Source organism: Crotalus tigris, unplaced genomic scaffold, assembly GCF_016545835.1.
Source record: "Crotalus tigris isolate CLP2741 ecotype Arizona unplaced genomic scaffold, ASM1654583v1 scf7180000019275.859293, whole genome shotgun sequence".
Classification (NCBI taxonomy): domain Eukaryota; kingdom Metazoa; phylum Chordata; class Lepidosauria; order Squamata; family Viperidae; genus Crotalus; species Crotalus tigris.
This window is the reverse complement of record NW_024097467.1, coordinates 189,702-214,444: the sequence shown is the minus strand read 5'-3', so window position 1 is coordinate 214,444 and position 24,743 is coordinate 189,702.

The following is a 24,743-nucleotide window of genomic DNA, read 5'->3' as shown; positions in this document are numbered from 1 at the left end:
GTCAGAGTATTATAAAATAGCGTGTTATAGTCCTTTATCTTCTGATTCTGATAGCGGTGATGAGGGATATTTTTCTGATGGCGGAGCCGTGCACCCTCTGAATTCTGTATAACCAATAAAAGACTGTGTTAATGTCAACACTTGAACATTTGTCAGTGGTCTTTCAGTATAACGATGCATGAAAAGCTTTTAAGTCGTAAGACGTGGCTGTCAGGGGAAAATGCTTATACGCTTCATAAGCCTGCAAGAATTAATTTTCCTAGAAATAAAACAGTAGTGTCTGGCTTAGATCATCAATGGCAGGCTGACCTCATAGATGTCTCCAAATTTTCTAAGGAGAATCATGGAAAAAAGTACATCTTAGCAGTTATCGATGTGTTATCTAAATATGCCTGGGCCTCCCCTTTGTCTGATAAATCAGGGAGGGAAGTTACATCCGCCTTCCATAATATCTTTCAAACAGGACGGGCACCCCAAAAATTACAGACAGATGCAGGTAAAGAGTTCTTGAATATTCCACTGAAGAAACTTTTAGCACGTTACGGCATTCATCATTTTGTCACTCATAGTGAAACTAAAGCAGCTGTTATAGAGAGGTTTAATAGAACCCTAAAAAACAAACTCTGGAGATATTTCACAGCTAGAAATACCCACCGGTATGTGGACATATTAGCAGATACTATTCAGGGGTACAATAGCTCTTACCATCGTAGCATCGGTACTGCTCCTAACACCGTAAATTTGTCTAACGAAATGGGTGGGTGGATGAGACTTTATGGGGCAACTTTAAAAAGAAAAAGAAAGGAAAAATGTCTTAAGATGGGAGATCATGTCAGAGTATCCAGACTGAAGGGTAAGTTTGAAAAGGGCTATCAGCAAACCTATACGGATGAGATATTCATCGTCAAAGAACTGCAGACAAGGGGGGAAAGAGCGGTGTATAGATTAAATGATTACACTGGTGACCCTGTAAAGGGGGCTTTTTACTTTGAGGAGCTCCAAAAGGTTCCTGCTGACCAACAGCGCATATACAGAATAGAGAAAATTATCCAAAAAAAAGGGCGGGGGAGACACAGAGAATTTCTAGTCAAATGGACTGGATGGCCAGAGAAGTTCAACAGTTGGGTTAAGGAGACTGAAGTACAACATCTTTGATATGGCAGAGTTTTACATCACCCTTCCCAGTAATGCGTCAGCAGCAATTTTCCCCCAAAACAGAAATTCTAATTTTACTATACAATTAGCAAGATCGTTGGATCTTCCAGGGTCATGGGAAGTAGGGCTAGCAGAGATATAGTATCCGCATAGTTGGCACACATTAACTTCTCCTGGATATTTTGAAATTGCTAATGAGAGAAAGAGATGGCATTTTTCTTTGAGAAGTGGATACTATACTAGCATCTGACAACTGTTAGAAAATATGAACAAGCTTATATCAAGTGCCAAGGACGGCCCTAAGACAACCCTACAGTATGATGCAGTGGGTCGAAAAATTAACCTTAAAGGTGATGAACCGCATACCATTCTAGTTAGCGGAGAACTTGGACATCTGTTAAGTACGTTCCCTGGATTCAACACCTTATATGTTTACACAGAAATTGTAGAGCTCCAGATAGTGGGTGACTACTATGTGCCATTACTACACTGTGTGCCTGTGCAAGGACAAGACAACGATTTCATCACAATAACCTATGACCGTCCACATTATGTACCAGTCAGCAAACATCACATCGATACCGTTACTATAGAAATCAAAACTGACCAGGACAAAAACGTGCATTTTTATAACGGGAAGGTGATTGTCAAGCTTCATTTTAGGCCTTGGAAAAGTGAAGGATGGTTGTAATCAAGGAGCACCGGAACCCTCAAAACTATGTGGCTTACTACAGGGCACAAGCTGGTGGAGGCCTTCCAGGCTTCCGAGGAGCCCCCATTATGTACGGGACAGGGTTAGGGGGTCTGTTCCATGAGCTTTTTCAAAAAGCAATGCCTTTTTTGAGGCGTGGATTAGAAATCATTAAGCCGCATGTGAAATCTGCTGCCAAAAACATTGTCAGAGATGTTGCGGGGAATCTTGTATCCCAAGTTGTTGAAAGGGGGCAGGATGGATCAGGGTCATTCATAGCCAGGAAGAATTATGCATCGGGCCCACCTATTCCGCTTAAAAAGAGAAGACTTGTGAAAAAGGCCCGTCATACCAAGAGGAGACGTGCGCAGAAGAGGAAGCTCTGTGACAAGGAAGACATATTCTAATACAATATGTCATTTATTCATTCTGCTTCAGAGGAATGTGTTAAATCAGAACTGGATCTTTTTCAACTGGCGCCCTACAGACCAGTATTGAAAACAGTACCTATGTCGAGATCCCTCCTTTATCAGCGCTAACACCCAACGATCCCCTGGAATTTTTTATCATGGGGCATGGTGAGCATTACACGGATTTAAACAACATCCTGCTGTATGTGAGTTGCAAGATTGTAAAGGCGGATGGGACGGATATTGATGATGGGGCAAGGGTGGGCCTGACCAACTACCCTATAGCATCACTATTTAACCAGCTGGATGTTACTTTGGGAGATCGGCTCATTACACAGAGCCATCATTGCTATTCTTATCGGGCCATGATTGAACTGATTCTGAACTTTGGTAGTGATGCACTGGGTACCCAATTTACAGCTGGGGTTTTTTACAAAGATGACTCAGAACTCATGGAGAGTACTCTACTGACAGCTGCTGGGAACTCCGGTTTCAAAGCGAGAGTAAGACACACGGCTGGTAGTCGTAAATGGGATTTGCTAGGGCCTCTGCATAGCGATCTGTTTTTTCAAGACAGACTGCTGATTAACGGCGTTGATGTGAAAGTCAAACTTTCAGAAATGAATTTTGTGTGATGAAGGACGGCAATGAGAATTATAAAGTGCAACTACTGGTAGCTTCTCTCTTTGTAAAACGTGTAAAAATAGCCCCGGGAGTGCGCCTTGGCCATGCAGAAGCTTTGCTCACCTCCAATGCCAAATACCCCATTGATCGAGTGGGGATGAAGGTTTACAGCATTCCTGCAGGGAGCCTTGTGTGTAATCAGGAAAATCTATTTCTGGGGCAGCTACCTAAACAATTAGTGATTGGGTTTGTGGACAATGCATCTTTTAGTGGGGATTATGAAAGAAACCCGTTCAATTTTCAACACTGCAATGTCAATTTTTGCGCCCATTGTGATGGCGAGCAGATCCCTGCAAAGCCTCTTCAGCCTGATTATGAACACGGTCTTTTTATGAGAGAGTACATGCAGATGGTGCAAGCCACAGGCAAAGGCATGAAAGACAGGCCACTGATAATCAGCTGGGAAGAGTTTAACTGAGGGTATACTTTGTATTGTTTTGACTTGAGTCCTGATCAGGGATGCTCTGAGCACTATTCTTTGATCAAGAATGGTAACCTCAGAGCCGAAATTAGATTTGCACAACCCCTTCCCAACACCGTCAACATGATTCTCTATGCAATTTTTGAAAACCTTATTGAAATAAGTCACACAAGGAATGTGCTTTTTGATTATATGTGAGTATGGACACACTGCAGCTCCTCCAATTGTTCTCTGGAAATACTGCCTTTCTAGGGGTCTACCCTTGTGATCTGCTACCCCAGAGACATATCTCCAAAAGACCTTTTGGATTAATTGTAAATACTCACCCTCATACTCTGCCTGGTGAACACTGGCTGGTCCTCTACTTCCCGTCTCCTGGATATGGTAAATTTTTTGATTCTTATGGAAGACCGCAGAATAGCCCTGACTTTCCTGGCTCTATAGTGATGTTTTTAGAGCAGCAAGCTGAGAAGTACACATTTCACCAACGTCAACTGCAACACCCCAGCGCTGTGACCTGCGGGCAACACTGTGCGTTTTTTCTACTGAACCAGACTAAAGGAGTGGACTATGAAAATATTTTAAAGATGTACTCCGATGCCGATATTAAAAATGATCAAATTGTAAAGCTGTTTGTAAAAACTATAAAGGTGGGAAGGGGGCTTGGAACCTGTAACCGTCACCAATGCATGCAGACATGCATGCCTTATTGTAAAATAAAGAAAAAGACTTAAACGTTTTTACTTGTTTCACTGTGTTTTTATTCATTTTACAAATTGAGCCAGTCACCAAACTTGAACCTACTTCTAGGATTTAATGTCCAAGGGCTAGAGGGGGTACCAGTAATCAGAGGCTTCTGAGTTCCAAAAGGGGGTGTCATAACAGAGACGAGGTTAGTAGCAGCTTCATCCTTAACAACCAGAGAATCTTTCAACTTTTCTATTTGCTCTTTAACAGTTGTAGATCCCAACACAGAGGTTGGAACATTCACCTCAGCCATAGCATTCATAAAGTCATCTCAGCCTTTAGGTTTCTGCTTCTCAGTAGGAGCTCGGTGTTGTGAGGCTCCTTTTACCAAGTCTAAAATATTAGTACCAGGAATAGGGACCCCTTTGTATAAAAAGGTACCACGATCATCCCAGGTTGAGACGTCCTGATGCTGCTTCATTTTGTTCAGTAAAAGTTCTGCATTTTTCCTGTAACGGGTGCTCACACCCCTTAGGATCTCATCCATCGCTGTGGAGATGGCTGTGGCGGCTGTTCTGGTAAAGTTGGAAGTGGTCGAGGCTCTTCCGGTGGATAAATGAGATTCAGTCTGTCCTTTTCAGATTCATTTTGCCTGGTCAGTCTTAGATACCTCTGCAGTGTAGAATTGTAGAGCTTAATCTTGTCATCCTCAGACAAATCAGCTCTCTGAAGAATGGTACGCATCTCATCATCCAACCGGTTAGTGGCTATAGCCCCCATAGTAGGTGGCCTACCCTGTAGTTGCTCCATCTGATGACGCGACACCAGGTACATTTTCTCGGCATGATCCATGGTTTATCCAGCTAACAGGCTAGTCAACAGTGGAATAGCTGTCCCTAGTAAGGGCCCAATAAAACCACCCGACTGAAGTATGATCTTCTTCTTCTTTTTGAGTGAGACCTTTCTATCACTCAACTTTTTAATGACACCTTTCTTTCTCTTTACAGACCGGAATTGTGAAGGTTTCAGAGGAAGGTTTCCTTTTAGGGTGTTCAGAGCTATTTCTGCTATTGTCCCCACCAGGTCATTGTTAGCATTGCATAAGATGGCTTTTCTCTGTCTTGGTCCAGCCTTTACTAAGATTTTTAAAAGCCCCCAATTTCTACGTACCCTCTCTGACATCTTAAATGAACTAGAGCTAGGGTAACTGAGCTACTGCTTTTTACACTTCTTTTTCATTGTGTAAACAGTAGGCCAATCAGGCGGGAAGAGGCCTGTTCTCAACCTGTAGGATTCTGGAGTGGTGGCTGCCAAATCTACCAAAAGGTACCCATGTGGTTTGCGAGTGGCATCTTGGAATACTTCTAAAAAATACTTTGTGTTAGTGGGATACATTTGCCTGGCCAGTGTGACAATTTGCATCTGATCACGGGGGCTGCTGAACAAAACCAAATATTTGGAATTCAGAGCTATTGTTCTCATTTTCTTACCTTGAAAGAACAGGTTTTGTAGTATGAGAATAATTCTCAGGTTTCTGTGATGGACGTACTGTGTAAAAGCCTTCTCTATTTGATCGCTGTCACCGGCCGATGCCATGAGATCATCTATCACAGCTAGAGTGATTTGTTTTGGCGGAAACAAATCATCATCTTCAAAAGAAGACGGAAGCCCCTCCATAAACTTAATATAAGGAATTTTATTAAGCAGTTCTTTGTACAGAGGTTGCCAACAACTATAAAACCATACAATATTTTGAGGCATTTGAGACAACACAACATCACCATGTTCTAACATTTGTTTGATAAAAAAAGATTTGCCAGAATTGGACGGGCCGCTTATAATACAGGAGAAAGGGTGTACAAATTGTGCAATGTTTTCCGCCATCCTTAATAACCGTAAGGCAGCGTACAGTAATCCTCACTCTTTAATAACCTTTTATTATACACTACTTTTAGAGTTTTTCGGAGGACCCGCGTTTCTAGGGTCCAATTTTTCTTAACCCTAACAATCCCCAACTGCTCTACCCCAATCTCCTTTTTTCTCTCTGCACCAGACACACAATAATCATCTACCAAATCTTTCAAGCTGTCAAAATTAACCTTGTTGCTATTACCACAGTTTAGCGTGATCCCCTTCACTTTTAGCACCGTTTCCCCGTTGGACAAAGCATAAGCATACGTTTTGGGACCAGCTGCAACAAACTCTGTTATCGTAGTGTTTGGCGGAATCTCACTTGTCAGCTGTCCTAAATAATTACCCAAAGGAGGTGTCCACGCCCCCTCTCTACTTACAAAAATGACTGAATCGGTGTCATGGTACAGGCACCTATCGCCCAGCCCATCCAGTAGTCTGTATAATTCCAGCCGGGCATAAGCAGTAGTAAAGCTGGCGATAAATACATTAGTGCATGTCGATTTGGTGGGGTGGTTCTTGGCTGTTTTCCATGTCACAACAGCTGTCTCTGTATCCACAAACTCACATGAGGAAACATCATAATAGGGCACAAAAAGGTATTTGAATAAATCCTCAGGGTTTGTCACCACGGATGTGGTCAGGTGATTGGTGCTCTGACCAAACTTGCCCCACAGCAAATTTAAAAACAGCTTGGCAATCTGTCTTTTAGCAGGATTTACTTCAATGTGGTCACGTCGTAAGCGGACACCTTCCATCTTTTCATAATCCTGAATATATTGCTCTTCATCCTGTTCTGTTTTGCACCAGTCAGGGTAACCACTGGCCTCCTGTTTCTGTCTGAGATGCGTGTTCATATAACCTGAAAATAGCTCATTTGATGTTCTTTCAAAATGCCAGATCTCATAGATTTCAACAATTCTGTAACCTTTTTCTAAAGCTACATTCAATTCAATGGTACACCACGTCCCAGTCAGAGCTCTTTCCTCATCACTGTGTTTACAGGAGGTGGTTTGCAGTTTTTCTGTGCAGGTTGTGCACAAACTAAACATTAATTTGCCCCCTGATTTGTGGGGTAGGATTGGGAAATAGAGATTCCTTGGTGGGTACACTTTGACTTTGGCCAACCCAAAATATTGCTTTATGTCCCCAAAGTTTTGGTAGATGATTTGCGGATGGCCAATTGGGTACTCCTTGGTCTTATTCACAAATGGTACAAACTGGTAAAATCATAGTATAAGATTTGTTCACCGGGTTTTGATTTGTAGTACATGCATGTAGCATTTGTTCTACCATCAAAAAAAGCATCTCGAGGATTCAAAGGAGTTGGGAGCTTATTCTCAACTAGAAACTGCTTCAAAGAGGTGTCATCCTCCACCATGGCCCTCCATTCATGTTCCCAGATGCAGCGCACAGCATACCCCTGGTCCCTGAGGTACTCTTCTTTAATCTTAGTACGGTTGTGCAGGCCTCCATATGTTGAATCAAGTAATTTGTTGAAGTCTTTTTCAGAGTAGCAGACAGGGCACCCATGAAAAAAACACCCGTGAAATTCAAAAGCTGTGGGAGTTCCATTTATGACAGCAAAACCATCCAAAAAATATTTGCCTACTTGCTTTTCACCCCCCTTCAGAGCATGCTGGATATTGAGATTCTCAGTGTGCTCTATATGCAACAACCATTGAATCGCTGGAGCTGAATACCTTTTCTGTGTCTTGTGATAATTGTCCAAAGGAGCTAATGCAATGGTATAGCTCTTCAAATACATGAACCGGTACTGGGCCATACAGACAGATGCCAGTGTGATATGTTGGAAGGGGTCAATGCCTCGAATCGCTATCTCCTCAACAATATCCCCCCGACCCCCCTGAAACACTCTCGCTCAGTCATTTCCATCACCTGTTCCCTAAATCGAATACAGGCCTCTCTTAATATATCTACATCTTGTCTGCAATAGTAAGCCAGAGCCTTCTTTAGTTTAAACACAGTACCTGTATTAGCAGAGTGCCATTTCATGAATTCTTCTCTCTCCCCGGGCATCATGGTTTCAGGGCTGTAATACTTGGTTTCAGGGAGTGGCCCCACATAGTCTTGATTGGCCATTGTATTGAACAAGTGGGGGAAATATCCTTTGCAGCCTTGAAACCCCATAGCTTTGGGTAATTTGCTTAATTTAAGGGGCAAAAATGAGAGGCTATCAATAAACCGGATCTTATAATTTGGCAGGGTGATACACAAAAGTTTCCCCCCCTGACTTATAAGCCGAACCCTAACCTTTTCACGGATCAACTGCTTCAGTACTAGGTACCCGTCATAACCTTTGGAGTTGTGAGAGATAAAAGTACATCCTTTAAACTTATGATTTATAAAATTCTTTACAAACTGCTCCAGGCATCTAACACCATAACAATCCCACCTCACAACATCTTTATCATCCTCATCCTTCAACATATCCCTGGCGCAGGCATAATTAGGTATATGGATGCCTCTCTCTTGACAGCATTCAAAATCATAAATGATGTATCTTTCGCCAATTTGTGGCCGGTCCAACGAATTTAGAAAGCATAAATGCCCTTCTAAGCTTTCAACCTTCTCAGAGCACTGTCCACACTTGGTTTCCTTGCACTTTTTGTGGGGGCTAAAGATGTAAACCCCACACATTTCACAATATTCTTTATTCTTACAGTCAACTTTTCCCTCCATAGCAAGCTGTGTGTGTCTTTCAAGACACACCTTAGACCGGCAAAACTCTTTGCACCTACAGCAGCGCGCCTTCTCCTCCACCACCTGCTGGCATTTTTGGGTGAGGCAGGCTCTGCAGATATATTGACAGCCATGACTAAATTTGTGGTGGTAGGGTGTGTGGCAGAATTTACAGAAATAGCGTTCACCCAGGAAGCCCTTGATATTTTTGATGCCATAATAATGCTTGTTGTGTAACAATATAAACACTATTTTTTCTTGCTGGGGGCTACCTGTGACAAAAAACCGCCAACCGTCCTGCATATAAAACAAGATCTTTATAGTGACCCTTAAAGCTTCTTCAAAGAGGTATATCTGAGAAAAGTCAATTCTGTTTTCTGTGGAAACACCCAGTCTATTGTGAAGTTCCCTGGCCCTGGTAATAATTTCTTGATTTCTAACATCCCCGCCAATCAGCCAGAGCAAACAGCTAGCAAAACATAGAAATTCACCTCCCACATTGAAATCTACTAAGTGCTGCCTTTTTTTCTCCAGCACTCTGGTGAGTAGCACAGTGCTTAACTTCCTAAGACCTCCCCCCTTCTTGTTCTTCATGACGGTAACCACTAATTGCAAATTACCCCCCCACAATATCTCGGCCTTACTTTGCAGCAGATTTTCAATACCGGTCAGAAAATCCTCAGCATTTAAATCATTGATATTCCTCCTAAGAGAAAAAAGAGGATGATTTAACCCCTCTGCATCCAGCCGGAGTTGAACAAAATTGTTTGGACCTATGTCCCTAGCAACATTATTCAAAAGAGGCTGTATCACATTATGAACAGCCTCTATAGCATCTACAAAAGACTGGATTCGGTCAAGATTAACAAATCTATAGCGTTGATAATATTCCACAGCCCTGAAATTCCTGATAGGCTTCTCCCATTCCTGTACCATATCCAAATAAACATTTTTCATATTCTGAGAGTTTGCAGAGTTAGGGGCTTGTAGCTATGGTGTAGAATGACATATCTCCCCTTCTGGTTGAGATGCTGGCATGGAATCACATTTATGACTGTCTGCTGGGGATGCGGGAAGTCCACCTCCATGCATTTTTGCTTTTTTGCAGGCCAGCTCTGGTTAAACAAACAAACAAAAGGCTATCACCAACATTCCTAATAATGTAATACTGCTCCCCTCCCTTTAGTTTCTAAAAAAATAATACTAATGATTTTGTAGTTGGATAAAATGCTAGATATTATACCTCCTAACAGCATTCGTGTTGTGTAGCTTGTGCATGGCTGGGCCTCTTGGGCCTCCTGGGGTAATGTAAGGTCTACATAAGGCTGGTCATCCTCCCATTCTGAAGGAAAAAAAGCCCCCCAATTTCAGAATTATTGCAGAAATGTTTACCAGAATCTAAAATGTTATGAAAATATGAAAGACAAATACCTTCATACACCCTCAAACATTCTGAGTCTGTCAATTGGTTCTCAATAGCAATAGCTACACCAGTAAATAGCTGGTCATCCTCCCATTCTGAAGGAAAAGAGAAATCCTATGGTCAGATTTGTTGCAGAAATGTTTACCAGAATCTAAATGTGTGAAAGTATGAAAGACAAATACCTTCATAAGCCCTCAAACATTCTGAGTCTGTCAATTCATTCTAGTGAAATAAAACAATCAATCAGTCAAACAAGCAAGCAGACAAGAATATTCTAAAACTCCATTTTGCATCTAAGTGTTTCAAAAATTAGCCATAAAACTACTTACAATAGTGGCTTCCATTCTGAAAAAGGTCTTCTTAGCAGATCAAATGGCTCCGGAGGTACAGATATGCCAGAAACCAGCAAATGTGACTAGACCAGTATGGACCCTGCTTTTGTATACGCTGGTGATGTCACAACTTAATCACATCAGAGGAGGTGTGTTTTTCACAACTTTTGCAAATCTGGCCAGCCCCGCCTCATCAGGAAAACCCAATTGAATAATACCCCTTGAGTTTTGATTAAATTGTGTTTAACGTCTGCCAAAGTTAAACAGGGGTCAGCAAAAGAAAAACATAATACATATTTCATGTGATTTGTAAAACCCATTTTATTATAAATTTCATAGCATTAAGAGATTCTTGTAATTAATTTCTGTTACATTTTGGCATATGAGCCTCTTCAGAGACAATGGCAATTCAGAGGCTAAAGAGGATGAGGATACAGGATGATGAGATTATGATCTCATTCGACGTAACATCGCTATTCACGTCCATCCCGCAAGAATTGGCCATGACGACTATAAAAGACCTACTACAACTGAAAGGACTACGGAGTCAAAGTTCCCTTAGGATAGAAGATGTTGTCAGGTTATTACGGCTATGCTTGAAAACGTACTTCATATTCCAAGGAACAATATATGAACAAATTAAGGGTACGCCAATGGGATCTCCACCTAGAAATAAATACCTTTCAGAAAAAATATCTTTTAGAAAAAGGGGGTTAAATGCAGGCTCTGGCTGCCTTTCAAGGGATTCTTTTTCCCCAGCTTTTGAGGCACTGATTTTTAAAACTCCACAAAAATTAAAAGCATTGTTAGGCTAGAATGATTAGAAATAAAAAGCCTTTTTTATTTTTTATTTCACAGCTCCCCAAAGTAGGGCTTGTTTCCCAAAAACACAGGCCTCTGCTAATTATTCACTTAGCTCTTTTTGGTTTTGAATGTCCATAGAATTAGTCTAGGATTAACAGCTCCCCAAAGTAGGGCTTGTTTCCCAAAAACATAGGCCTCTGCTAATTATTCACTTTTACTTAGGTCTTTTTTGGTTTTGAACGTCCATAGAATTAGTCTAGGGTTAACCTAATCATGTACCCAGAGGATTGACTGCCAATCTTGATGGGATTAGGCCAAAACGTCACATCCAGAGGGTGGGGGCTGAGCACGTCACTTCCTTTTAGGGCCGTGCCCTGCTGACGTAATCAGCACATGGGCTTGTTTACTTTGATGACGTCACTGATCAAAAGTGCTGATAATTTTCATTAAAAAAAGGTATACACTACTTCTACTAATGCCCCTGGAGACATAATCAAGAAAAGATTTCAGCATCTTCACATTTGATCTGAAAAAAGTTATCACTGGGATGCATATAACAAGGAAACCATAATCCCCACTTACCAAATTGAATAAATTGAATTAAATTATATTAAAAAAATAATGCAAATCGTACACTTCCGCTTTCTCTGATTGATTCCCAGATGTCAATCCCATTATTATCCCACTGAAACATAAGATGTAATTTTATAATTAGCCTACAGACTTTTATATAGCACAATGTCAGTCTGTCTGTATACATATGTGTATGTATATACTATGTGTAGGTGTGTGTGTATATGTTAGTTGAATGTCAGTTCCCTTGACCAAATTGCTTCCAAGTGCACTGCTGTGTGTGTGTTAACACTGTATCTCAGTTGCTGTGCAAAATTTCTCCTTCCCTTTATTTCTCTGGAATTATCTGTGCAGCTGCTTATCTGAGTAGTTTATTTGCCATGTTAGTTGTTTAAAGTATAAACTCATCATTAAGCCAGCTACAATTTGCCACGGAATGTGTGTTCAGCCTAGAACAGGGCACAATCTATCTAAGTTCTATAGCAAGTCCCCTGTTCACTGGTAACTTCATAGCCCGAGCTTCATTTGGACTGCAAGACAGACCACACACTAGCTTCCAAAGAGGCATTTCCCCATGTAATGGCTGATTGGAATTTCCATCATGTGTTATACTAGCTCCTTATAAACATGGATTTAGTACATCTTTGAAAGGGTTCTCAGCTATCTTTCAAACAAAAATTTCTTGAGAGTGCCCTAGACTTTGCTACACCCAAGGCCAGTTTAAACAGGAAAGACTTCAGATTCTGCTATATGTCCACTGCTGATTGTATCATAACTGGGTATATTGCAGGTTGTTTTATTTTGGCATTTTCTATCAACAAAGTGCTTCATTTGGCAATATATTTTTTTTGCTATGGAGGTGGCATTTGCCTACTCCATTGTAGCTCCATGTTTGAACATAATGTATTTCTGAATGATCCTAGACTTGAGGACAGAATTGGAATTGATGTCTGCATTGTTATGCCCAGGTGTTTGCTTTTTGCCCACTCCTATGTTATCCCTGTCCTTCTTGTGGTCAGCAAGTCTATTTTTCGATATACCCTTAGTGAAGAAGAAGAACATTAGACCCACATTCAGAAGTAGCCTGCCAGATAGATTTGGGACAGAATATTTGCACTCCTACAACTTTTTTATTTACAGTAGGTAACTCGGCATCTAATATTAAATTGATCCCCTTCAGCACTTGCCAATTTGACTTCCCTCCATGTTAGGGAGAATCACTGTTAGCTGTTTTCCTACCAACAGGCAATGTTTGATGGGAGAGAAAATAAACCCAGAGGAATCCATCTGGTATTCTTAACTTGCTCTTCACTGAAACAGCAAGGCCTACACCAATATTCATCTTCATTATTTGAGCAGACTGGAGATGCAAATTATATGCCAGGTTACAAATGGTTAGATGACAGTTTTATGTCACTATCTGGCTGTGCCCTCTATCTCCTTAGAATGTTCAGTTAAAGGAAGCAGGGCCAGAAACATGCCCTTCCATGCATGTTCATTTCTTCAATCAAAGCAAGTATAATATTTCTGGCAATTTACAGATCTCTCCCAATGATCACAAATACTATTTCCTCCCAGGGAAAATTGTGATCTTAGCCAGAGTCACTGCAATAGAGAGGAAAGTTTAAACCTTCCCTTCCTCAGAAATCCCAGTTGGCAACTTAAAAATAGCAGAGAAATAGCAAAATCACTATGAGAAATTACCATTATGAAGAAAATATGTGGGACAGCAGCATTAGCAGCAAAGAAAACAGGATTTCTTGCCTGCAGGGATCACTGGGAAGAGGAAAGAAAAAACACCCTTGTTTATGTGGGACACCTCAGGCAATATGGTGTTGTATGCGTGAAGTAAATGGTTACTGGAGTAAATAGGTTTTGGATCTCTACCTCTTATTGTTCCTTTTACACTTGTAGATGCTAATGGTTCATAGTCCCAAAAATACCGCTCCTGGTATAATATTTTAAAACCAGACTTTTTGGATTAGAGTTTAATTTAATGTTCATGAAGCACAATTTTCAGTTCATTGATACAGAAATATGCATATATGAGACTTTACATATACACTTTAAGAAAGAGATAAAAAGCAGATGAGGAGTCACTAATAGGCTTTGTAGACTGATGTCAAGCCATCTCCAATTATCAATAAAACAAGATTGGGCAATTGTAGTGGTCAGATGTTGCTCAGCTACTACTCCTAGCAGCTCCAGCTTGCCTGGAACATCTCTGCACAAAGTTATACAGCATTCATCATCCTCTGAACTACAGCATGTCTGAATTTCACTTTATCCTCTTTCCCTAATATATACCATGTCTCTTTCTTTGTTTACATCCTAAATTCCTTTCCATTGGGCTGCTAGAAAGATGACTGAGCAACTCAATGCACATTACTGTTGATGGGGTCTTGAATGACTGAATTTGCTCTGGGTAACAGAAAGAACTGCAGCAGTTTTTAATGAATATCTTCTTCAAGGTATCCCTTTTAGTAAGCAGTTATGTGTACAAATTATATGAACATCTTTCTACTCATCTATAAAAGAATAGATACCATCTTTGCTTCAGGATCTGACTGAGAATTTTTCAGAAATAGAGCTATGGAAACCACAAATTGCCCACTGCCAACAAAAGGTCAAAATGGGTTGTGGCAGGGGGTGGGATAGGATGGTGGGGAAGAATCAAATGTTTAGTTTAAATAAAGACTACTTATATCCCCAAACTTGATTCTAAAATGTGGTTTCAGTTTCATGACTGTTTTCCTCAATGATTTCCAAGGTAAAATAATGAAACAGCTGTCTGTCAAAGACTCCATAGGGACCATTTTGACCACATTGCTATTATTGCTTTTGAAACCTGCAAAAAAGGACTGCATTTAATTAGTGTGCAGGTGAAATAAAAATGTTAAAATGTATGCAGTGGCTGAATTTTCCATCCTTTGCTGTACAACTAATCTCCCAACATGCAAGGGCCCCTTGCTGAATGTTCAGCAACATAAAAATGCCAGTGGTAATTTTTCTTATACATTGGACCATAAAGATAAAACTCCCTAGGTACCTTTATCGTACAATAACCCAATACATCAATTAAACTTGACAGACCTTTCTTCAATAATTACTAAGGCACACAAAAAATCTCTTTCACTGATCATTTCTTTGTTCCTCACAACACTCTTTTGCATGTCGAAGATATATATATAGATGTATATGTATATGTATATATGTGTATATATGTGTATATATATGGATATATATGGATATATATATGTATATCAGCTTGACATAGAGGAAATAATTATTATTATTCAGTCAGATAACCTAGAATGGTTGTTTTGATGTCTTATATCTCAGCTGCCCATGCAAGGCTAATCTAAAGGCATATGTCTAGGAATAGCATTGTCAGATTGCATCATAATTAAAAAATGCTTCTGCAATACAAATCCATATCCTTAAAGAATTGTACCTAGTCTAACTGCACATTTTCTTAATACAGTATTGTGCTTTCATATGCTTCTGCTTGTTTAAAAATAAAAAACCCTCCAGATGGATTGTGCCCTCTATTACATCTACACAATAAGAGGTAAATAAAGACATAGGTTCTCAGTCAGGGCTTTAAAGTTTATATATTAAGAAGATTACCTCCATGTCAATCATAATGTTTAAGTTCCAACAAATATTCTGTAAAATGATAAGCAAATAGGCCATTTACCCTGCTATACAACAAGTTTTGATTTTTTTTTTTTAGGAAAAAAAATGACTTTGTTTTATAGCAGCAGCTCCCAACTTTTTCTATATCCCACATCCCTAGAATGCTTCTGATATATTCTTGCACCCCTTACAAAAGTTTGAAATAATGGTAATGAATTATGCATATACACTACAATTTTGAAAATCCAAGTTTTCACACTTCCTGGGGTATCATCTCACACCCCAGAGGGTACGAACACCCAGTTGGGAACCCCTGTTTTAAAGCATGGGTATTGTGATTTGCCTTTTCTTCCTTATGTCCTTACCAAAATAAGCCAATTCTTTTAGGATCTATCAAATCTATCTTATAAACACTATTTGTAATGAAAATAATATATGTATACTCAGTGCTTTTTTTCTTAAAAAAAAAAAGGTGCCGGAACTCACACACGTCATACAACCCGCCTTGCCTACCCTACAAGGTTCCATCCAAAAAAGATGCCAGAACTCCGTTCTGGGCCTTCTATGAGAAAAAAAGCTCTGTGTATACTATTTATAACATAATAACAGAGGAGTTGGAAGAGTTCTAATCCAACCCCTTGCTCAAGCAGGAGACCCTATACCATTTCAGGCAAATGGCTGTCCAATCTCCTTTTAAAACGCTCCAATGATGGATTAACCATAACTTCTAGACACAAGTTATTCCACTGATTAATTGTTCTAACTGTCAGGAAATTTTTCCTTAATTCTAGGTTGATTCTCTCCTTGATTAGTTTTCTTAAAGAATCACAAAAGTTTCACAAGCAAAAAAAGGACACACAAAATTAAAATAATCAAGTACTAAAAATCAATATCTAAAACCTTGCACATACGCAATCAATGTCAAGATCCACAGCCTATGTGACAACGCTCACTTTGAAGTGAATTACTGGTGATACCTGAAATACAAGGAATTCAGTAGTGAGGGTACCTCTATTGAGAAAGTCCTCACAAAGCCAGCTTGCTTCTGGGTATTTGTTGGCATCAAGGAAACTCATAAAGGTGTCCACAGGAGGAGTGGGATGTGAGGTAAAAAAAAAAAAGGGAGTCAAGATTATGGTTGCAACAGTGTGATTGAAGTCCTTGAGAGATTTCAAAGATGGACTCATTCACACTGGCAAAGGGTTTCAAACAAATTCTTAGTTCATATCCTTTGTCTTCTCAGATTTTGATTTTGACACAGCATATGACTAGCTTTTTGAAGTTTTGACCTATAACACAGTGTATAAGTCACAAGAAAGAGTTATTTTTCACATTTTATTCAGCAGACAAAGCTACCTAAGCTTTTAGTTTCAGTTCCAGAGAGCACTCTTTGTTCCCTGCTGTCCCATCTACTTTACTGATAAGGTGTGGAAAACAGTTGTAAAACCAAAATACATAGTAAAATCAACACAGACTGAACTGACACATGGTTATTTAGCATTTCTAATCTCAGAATTTCTTTACAAAGCATCTCCTCATAATAAGTTCTACCTTGTAATCAGTTTAGTGTGGATAATCAACTAAATATGCATATGGTTACTCCTATATTCCATCCATCCTTTGGATATGATATAGAGCTAAATAGAAGCAATTTCCCTAGATGACTTTTTTCCTCTGTCAAGCTAGGAATTGTTTTCTCACTCATGGAAGGATAGGATAGGATAGGATAGGATAGGATAGGATAGGATAGGATAGGATAGGATAGGATGGGATGGGATGGGATGGGATGGGATGGGATGGGATGGGATGGGACGGGATGGGACGGGACGGGACGGGACAGGATAGGATAGGATAGGATAGGATTAATAGTAATGGGGGTGGACCTTTAACTATTCTGACATCAACTAGCAAAGTGAGAGATCAAACAAGTTACTTACTAGTGGACAACTTTGTCATCCAAAAAGGTAGGGGAGGGAAGTAGAGGGTCAGCTATACTAGACATAATTCTTACTAACAGAGACAAAATGATAGAAAGAGTTGAAGGAGAAGGAAGTTTGGGGGAGAATGACCATGTCATATTGCAATTCAATATAATACAGACACAAGCAATAGAACAAAATCAAACTAGTGTCTTAGACTTTTAAAAAGCTGCTTTTCAGAAGGCAGCTGCTTTTGTCACTGTCCATCTCATAAATGTGTATCTTACACAGATTATATGAATAAAGAGAAACAGACACTTAACAAAAGTCACAATCATATTGACTCCAGATCTTAGTGATATCATAGTTGTCCTTTACTTTTCTTGCTAGAGGGACTAATATAAAAAGTAAGGAGGCCAAGTCCTCTCTTTCTTTCTCTCTTCCCCCCTATAATTTAACAATTATTGTTATATAGGGAAAGCTATATGTGTACATAATGCTACATATGAATTATGCAAATGTGCATTATAAAATCATAAGTCAGCTTTCTTGTTAAACTCCAAAAAAGCTTATGGATTTGCTCTGGGCTATAGTTTTCTAAAAGGAAAAATATATATTATTCCCAACAAGTCATTTTCTGGAGTAAGGGATGTTTTTTTAAAATAAATAACTGGCAATTCTGGTATATATGCATGTCCACACCCGCACTTCTATATATTCTGACAGAACTAGTTCCCAGCTGAATGCACAAGTTGATAGTTAAATGATTATTAAATTGTAAAAAGAATAGAATAAGTCAGTTTGTCTGTTTCAACTCAAGAGCTATGGGAAAGTGTCTTTGTTAATTAATCAATAATTGAGTCTAGGACTCTAATGGCTCATTCTGATCAGATACAGTCCATTGGGCAAATGTTCAGTAAATGATGACATACTAGAAACCTTTATAGGTTCTCTGTTCATCCAGTCACATAAATTTAACTCAGTTGATTTTCTTTAGATTGGATTTTATGAGAAGCTACAAAAGCTAATTACATATTTACAGTGCCCTAAATCTGAACTACAATGAAAAGTAGGTTCTCTGTGAATTGGAAAATCAGCCTCAGAAATCTGGTCATCATTAATGATGGTTCTTTATTGACTTCTTCTGTGAAGAGACACACTTCCAGTTTTCCTGCAAGATAGAAGTGGGGAGATGTGCTGTGAATAGAATAGAATAGAATAGAATAGAATAGAATAGAATAGAATAGAATAGAATAGAATAGAATAGAATAGAATGGAATGGAATGGAATGGAATGGAATGGAATGGAATGGAATGGAATGGAATGGAATGGAACGGAACAGAACAGAATAGAATTTGGAAGAAACCTTGGAGATATTTTAGTCCAACCCCCTGCTTGAGCAGGACACCTTATACCATTTCAGACAAATGACAGTCCCAGTGTCTTTATGAAAGCCTCCTGATGGACCACACACAACTTCAGAAGGCAAATTATTCCATTGCTTTCACCGTTAGGAAATTTTTCCTTAGTTCTTAGTTCTCACCTTAGATTATTTTCCATCCATTGTTTCTTGTCTTGTCTTTTGGTGCTTTGGAAAATAGTTTGACCCTCTCATCTTCGTAGGAGTCCTTCAAATATTGGAACACCACTATCATGTTTCCCCTAATCCTTCTTTTCACTAAACTAGATATGCCCAGCTTCTTCAACTATTTTTGTATAAATATAACAGAAGTGTAATATCCAGATCACATGATTAGTCCCATTCCATTCTGTATTAGCTATGTCTCATATTGTAGTACATTGTGCAATATGAGGCATATTGCACACTGTACAATGTGCAATATGCCTGGTCTGGAACCATATTTTACAAAGAACAATGAAAATGTATCCACAGAAGAATGATCAGAATAATGAAGGGACTAGAAACCAACCCTTATGAGGAATGATTACGAGAGCTGTTTAGTCTAGAAAAAATGATTAAAGAAAAAAAGATACATAATATTTCAGACAGATATTCAAAAATGGAACAGAAGACTAGAACCAAAAGGTAGGATTGGTTGCTGAGGAAAAAGATTACAGCTAAGCATCAGAAAAACCCTCTATCTGCAAAAGCTAGTTGATAATAGGAAGGTACCTCTATTTAAGTAGAAGAGAGGTAGAAATGGCATAGCTGCCCTCAGAGCATACACAGAACAGCAGGATGTTGGATTTGAAAGTTTTCAACTTTTAATCATTTGGGAATCTTTGGCTTTGTTTGTTTCACTATTGTATCATATATTTTGTTTGTTTAGAGAAAAATATCTTTTTTCATACACCACATTGGATATATAGTTAAAAGACATTGGGCCAGAAAGTTTATTTAATGAGAGAGCTGATTCAACTCCTTTCTAAGTATACCTTAGGGGAAAGAACTATCAGCACCTGACATGTTGCAGCAAAGATACTCAGTCATGGTGCATCTATGTAAAAACATATATCTTTGGGGAAAAGTCTTTAAATTCAATAAAGTATTATATTTATTTAAGGATTGTGTGTGCTATTTTATTGTATCCAAGGGACGTAAACATTTAAAATTAAAGGTCAGTTTTAAAATCAGCCTAAGGAAACAGCTTGATAATGATATTGTGCTTTAACCTATTATTTATACAGGTAGTCCTCAACTTACACTCACAATTGGGACTGTCTCTGAGTCCTTTGGGATTGGGCGGCATATAAATAAAATTAAATAAATAAATATAGTTGTTAAAAGAGTTGTGCCTAATTTTAGGATCCTTTTTGCAATGCTCATTAAGAAAATCATGCAGACGTTAAGAGAATCTAGCTTTCTTCTTTGACTTTGCCTATTGGAAGCCTCTGGGAAAGTCAGAAATGGTGATCATAGATGCCAGCTCGCTGCAACCAATAGAAATACATGCCAGTTGCCAAGTGCCCCAACATTGATCATATGACTGTTGGGACAACCCAAGTAACCCAATCCATTTAGCTATTTATTTAGTCTTAGTCCAACTGTATTTATGTTTTAATAAATTTTTTGTTAGATGTATTAAAATATTGCTTGTTATTAGCACATAGAACTAATGAAGAATTAGTTGGAGTGGGCTGGCATCAACATTCATGAAGTTGTACTGCTTTGTTAGGCAGAGAGGACAACACTTTGAATTAAACCACCTGCCTTATAGCTTGGAAGTTCCTGCTCCCTTGGGCGATGAGAAGACCCTAGTACCAAGTTGCTCAGGAAGTTTTTTTCTCATTTGGAATGTAATTGATAAGACAGAGATCTCAACCTACTCTATAACCTTTAGTTGAACTAAGTTACTATGGCCACTGAAATGTATGCATAGTGTTACTCTTAATGATTGGTTTATAATGATGTATGGTCCCATGATTGATTTCATGGCAATGTATGTTTTTTTTTAATTGTATAAAAGAGGATCCACTCCAAGCTAAGGTGTGCCCATTTGGAATTTGCTTCCAGGTAACCCTTTTATTTACTTCTCACCTATCTGGTGTGGTTCACTGGGCTTTCATGAAAGAACCCAAGGTTTCTAGCCACATGTCCATTGTGATGCTATGATGCTTGTAACTGAATTACTAGTCATTGGTCACTTTTTCAGCACCTTTTTTCAACATCAAAAGGTTAAACCTTTTAGTCACAAGTCAAGGACTATCTCTATTTTATTTATTCAGTGTTGATGTCAACCAACTCCAACTAAATGTGTTAGGCCTATTGTCTTAAATGGTTTAGCACAATGTTTCTCAACCTTGACAATTTTAAGGCATGTGGACTTCAACTCCCAGAATTCCACAGCCAGCATTGCTGGCTGTGGAATTCTGGGAGTTGAAGTCCACATGCCTTAAAATTGTCAAGGTTGAGAAACACTGGTTTAGCAGACCTCATATCAAGAAGAAACTTGGATTAAAGACTTCTGTGGGCCTTTCTACTATTATGATTTCATTATTTAAAGAGACAATTCAAGCATTAAAAACTGAAGAAACTGTAGCTTGCCAAGAAAAGATTGTAGCTTCCACATCTCCTGCCTTGAGCAGAGGGTTGGGCAAAAGATTTCTGAGGTCCCTTCCACTCCTATGATTCTATGTTTATTTACCATCCTTTATTTCCTGTCTTTCACTATTCAGCATATCAGAACAACAAATATGACCCTTTCATACTTATCTCGTTTTATCCATAACAGATTAGATTAACAGATAGTGACTGGTTGTAACTGATTTGCAACCTGTACTATACCTGTTTTGGAGTAATCTCAACAATATGCAGATTGTCTCTGTATATTAACATTTGACAATAAATACCAGCCTTCCAGCTAATGGCAAAGATGTTAACAGGCTTTAAGAAATGTGACAAAACAATTCATCTCCATATTCAACACACCCAGTAGTTTCACTAATGAGTCTGCCAAACTAATCACCTGGAAGGAATATTTATTCTCTGCAAATGAATCTATAGTTAGAGAAGCTCAAAATGTCCTACTTTTCTTATAGTAAGGAAAAGGTTTAAATAAGTTTAATTGATATTATAATAAAATTTGCTTTTATCCACAATTTTAAACAATAGACATTTTTGCGACAGATAGAAAGTTGGGCTTTCCTATTCTGTCTCCTTTAATATTGTCATTGCTTAAATGGTGACTTTTTCCACTTCCCTTACTAGTAACATCTTTTCTTTTTTCCCCAAGATGTTGCCCTCATCTCATCAACCTTTGGCCTGTTATCTAAGCCTTATGGGGTCTGCAGTGAGGTTAAAGTGATCTTTTCTCCTAATCCAACAGCATGGGTGAGTGCAAGTCAAGATAGCTGCCTCCCCTTTTAATATGTGTCTTAAGCCTAAGGCATGTAAAATATTAGGCTTGCTTTGGAAGACTGCAAAAGAAATTGCAAGTACCTATACAGCCTTTCACTCCTTCTATTTTAATCTTCTCTCCAATTCAACATGGCAAGCTTGCTTATAAAAGCTGAAACTTTAAAATAGGTGGAGGAGGGAGAAAACATGTCTGTTTGAGGGTCAGCTGCCACCATCAAATGAAAGGAAGAGTTTTCTTCACAGAGTTGGAAGGGTCAGGAAATAAAAGAAGGGCAAACCGAAGCCCGATGTTGGGAAAATGCCAATGCTTTAACTGCTGCCTATTAATAAAAAAGAAAATAGCAATTGAAGAAAATCCCAAAGAGAGAGAGAGATGATTAAAGACCGAACAGTCTGTAAGAGTTAAAATGCTGTTGTGCACTACTACTACTAGTAGTATAGTAATAATAGTAATAGTATACTACAAATATAATATATCATAGGAATACAAGTAACAGCATGGAGTACAATTTAACAATAGAATATGTATGGAGAATACAAGGCTGACATATTTTTCCTTGGATATCTAGTATGACTATAAGCTTACTATTACTAATCAGTCATTGTCATTAGATGTTTGCAATTATTTAAATATTTCTTTTGGCAGCCCTAACCATGTTCACCTGTTTTCATTTTGCATTTCATTTATGTATGCATTTTGCATACATAAATGACAACTGTCCATTTATTCCTACTTTTTGCTTCCTATTATTCATTCATTCAGGAAAAATTACCATGGATTTCATCAAACTCTATAAGAATAAGAGTGAAAGCAACAATATAATAATTTGTTCATTTTCCATGAACTAAGAGCCTTGGACTGCTTTAAATACAAGCTACTTCAAAGCTTCTGGTTTTTGTATGTCTATTAACAATAAATTCAGACCTAAATTGAAGTGGATTGTGCTTACAACAGTCCAAGGCTCTTGGTTACAAGTCTTTCAAAACACTGACATGGATCTGAATTGGAATGACTATATTCTGAATTTCTCTCAAATCTAGTAATATGATGTTTCCTCTGGTTCAAATAAGCCATTTCAATTATGAATGGAAATAGTGAGGTGAGAGATTAATTTGTAGACCATGCTGGCATTTTAATTACGTAGAGTGAGGTATTCATCCCTGGTTTTAAACTTATCTGTCAAATATGGTCGCTAATACTCAGACAGTAAAATTGCTCAAAAAATTTTAATTGTCAATAGAAAGGGTACCTCAGAGGGGAGAGGGAATGGCCTTGAAGGATATTCAGTATCTTTCATGGGTCTTGTATTCCAAAAGAACTTCCCTTCCATTTTTCCCTTAGCATCATTTTAGTGAAAATTTCTCTCCCCCTCCCTCCCTCCCTCCCTCTCTCTCCCTCTCTCCCTCTGTCTCTCTCTCCTCTCTTTAAAATGGTGCCAGTTCATCTCGGATTTCATGGTTCAGTTGGGATTCTTTCCATTGTTTCAGAACACATTCCCAATTTATTTTTGCACAAAAGGGATTCACACATCAAAAGATACAAACAGTTAGTACATTGGTATGACTTACTATCACAGTTAAGAAAATGCCAGACAAAAGTATACCATCTGCTGTACTGTTGCCTCACTTTTAATTATGTGGGGAACAAATAATGCAAATTAAGATTCACACTAGCATAAATATCTGGCATAATATTCACCCTATTCTTACAGTGTGTCAGGTAACAACATTAGGATACAGCAAAATTCAAATATAATTCTATCATTTTCTGTTTAGTCTCCCTTTCTTCTTAGAACCATTCTTAAGTAGCTTCTGAAGGCAAGTTAAAGCACTATATTATCCAAGCCTTCAATTTTTGATATCTGTGCAGGAAGTGTTGGCAATTGTGTTTTTGACAGCAACAAGACATTCTGTAACTCAAAAGTCCTAGCATTCTGTTCTGCTGTCACTGAATGTAATGAAAACATATTTCAACAGCAGGGAAGGAATCTATATCATTTTTTTTTGTTCCATTTAAATGCCAATATTTGTACTTTATAAAATGTTCCTACAAGGTTTCTGGTTCTGACCATCCCTTCTGGCCATTTAATTTAATTTGCGCTTGGGATATTGAATGCGATTCTGACAAAACAGTATTTGATGATTGTCAAAGTAGAAATTTTGGGCTGGTATTATTTTTTGCATCTTATATATAAACTTCCTTAACAACTAATCAGTGAGAGAACAAGTAAATTTCCAGAGCTACAAATGTGATTTATAGCTGATGACCCTGGATTAAGGGAGAAGTGCTATAACTTAATGAAGACTGGGTCTTTTTGTGGTAGATTATTCTATACAATGTAAATCCTGAATTTCTGTTTCCCTCTTGGCTTACAGAAAGTGAATAATAATTGTAATATAGCAAAATTATACTTCTTAGGAAAATATACAAGTATTTATGCTGTGAAATGTGAGGCATTATGTCTTGAATTCAGCAGGACACCCTCATTTAGCCACTGTATATTTAAAGTAATCAATGGTGACACATCTTGAATGTTCAAATGTGGTGTTCTGAAAATAGAAAATATTCTAT